Genomic DNA, 2,474 nt, shown 5'->3' on the forward strand with positions numbered 1-2,474 from the left:
CTGTACAGCAGTGATCAGAGGAAATATTATCCACTGAGACAAGACAATGAAATTTTCTTACCAGATTAGAAGAACTGCGTTATGAAAATCATGTTGTTTTTTCAGTTAGATCATGGGACCACCCAATTTTGTGGCTTCTAGTACTCTCTAGAAAATTCCACGCAGCTTGGTGTGTAGAGAATGAAGTGCCATTGTTTGGAATAAAGAAGAGAGATGAGTTGAGTTCTCTTAACCCAAAATATTTTCTTACCAAGCTCCAGGAAATGGTTCTGGAAAGATTCGTCGGGGGAAGTTTGAACTGAAGTTTAGTAGTTTGTTTCACCTCTTTACATATGGAGCAACAAGACTTCAAATAGTGTCCCCGTTTCTTCTTCAACATGTCAACCAATGAGTTTCCCGATAATCTTAACAAGACTCTCAGCACATCTGCAGTGTTTTTTATGACTTACATTGAATTTTAGAGGTAAAGCTAGATTGTTTGCATGTTGACCTTCAGTCCACATGGAGCCCCAGAGCAGACCTGGGACAGTCTTCAGATCTCCTACTGCCTGTGCCCATCTCTTCCGACATTCTCCCGAGTCTGCACATTTGCTCATAGAAGATGCTCATTATGCATTGGGTTGTTGTTTTAAAATGTAGATTTTTTTTTTAATCTCTAGGCTAACGTTGAGTTTGCAGAACATTCTTTAAGTGGAAAAGTTTGGATTTGTCCAACATCAGCTCATTCTAGTGCAGTGGTTCTCAACCTTCCTAATGCCACAACCCTTTAATACAGTTCCTCATGTTGTGGGGACCCCCAACCATAAAACTATTTTTGTTGCTACTTCATAACTGTAATTTTGCTACTGTTATGAATCGTCATGTAAATATCTGATACAGGATGTATTTTCATTGTTACAAATTGGACATAATTAAAGCATAGTGATTAATTACAAAAACAATATGTAATTATATATGTGTTTTCCGATTGTCTTAGGCGACCCCTGTGAAAGGGTCATTCGACCCCCAGGTTGAGAACCGCTGTTCTAGTGTTACACAAAGTGAAGAACCAGTTGCTTATCTGCCTTTTTGCCTTGGTAGTCAGTTTTTGTGGTGATTTTAAGATTCTAGTCTAATCTCAGGACAACTCTTAGAGATAACGGATTCGTGTGGTTCCTACACTGAGCCCTAGGTCATGCTCTGTTTCCAGCCGTTCCAACTCAGCGAGAAACAAGAAAAATAAAAGCCCCTGTTCATGCCACCAAGCAAAACTCCTGAGTACGACTCATTTTCTCTCTACAAAGTGTTATTTTTTCCCCATTGACAACACCAGGTTCAGCAAGCAACACAGTCACTCTGACGTGTATTTTGAATTTACATGCTGCCCTGAAGAGTCACGACATGGCAAAGCCATGTGAATCACAAGCCAAATACAGTTAAATTTTAAGTCTACTTCCAAAAACGTTACATGTCAACTTGAAAACCTGCATGGAACCTTACTTCTGGATTACTGATTCTCTGAGCTGGATTTTACCCAGGGGCATGATTAACAGTCAACTCTAGGTATGTTTGTCCACCACGCATGCACCCACACTACCCAGATTGTGGGGAAAACGGTGGAAATTTCTGCCTGGCTTGCATTTTCCTTGTTTGCTTCCATCAACATTTCTCCGCCCAAATAGTTTATTTTTTAAAAAAATATATTTTATTGATTTTTTACAGAGAGGAAGGGAGAGGGATAGAGAGTTAGAAACATCGATGAGAGAGAAACATAGATCAGCTGCCTCTTGCACACTCCCCACTGGGGATGTGCCCACAACCGAGGCACATGCCCTTGACCGGAATCGAACCTGGGACCCTTGAGTCCGCAGGCCGATGCTCTGTCCACTGAGCCAAACTGGTTAGGGCCCAGATAGTATTTTTTGTGTGGCTCAGCTCCTCCATCTTTTTGCTACGGCGGGCTGATCCCAGCTGTGTCCCTGTGCATGGTGAGACACTCACCACCCACATCAACACGCGTCGAGAAACAGCCCTTTGATGGGGTGATGGCATCAGAGTTGGCGCACCGTGGCCACCTGTGTCAGCTCGTCTTGGCCCTCCCTCCCCTCGCCCTCAGATGATGAAAGAATGATCTCCGCCGGAGGTGGAATGCTCTGTTGCCGCCGGCTCCCCTCGTCCCGAGCTGAGAAGATCAATTTCATGTCAACTTGTTTAGATGGATACCCAGGCCACCTGGGCCTCAGCTGTCAAGAAAGCCGGTTTTTTACTTAAACAGCAGGCAGCTATCAAAATAGCAGAGAGAGAGAAAGGGGTGGGGGGAGAGAGGGAGAAGGAGGGAGACGCTATCAGACTTAATACTGGCACATTAGAGGGCCGGAGAAGAGGGAGAATGGAGCCTTTGTAGGCTCCTGGATCAACAGGCCAAACAATACAGCCACTGTTCGCAGGTTAGAGCTATACCCCCACCCCCCACCCCCGTCCCCTCTCCTCCAGGA

Source organism: Myotis brandtii, unplaced genomic scaffold, assembly GCF_000412655.1.
Source record: "Myotis brandtii unplaced genomic scaffold, ASM41265v1 scaffold612, whole genome shotgun sequence".
Classification (NCBI taxonomy): domain Eukaryota; kingdom Metazoa; phylum Chordata; class Mammalia; order Chiroptera; family Vespertilionidae; genus Myotis; species Myotis brandtii.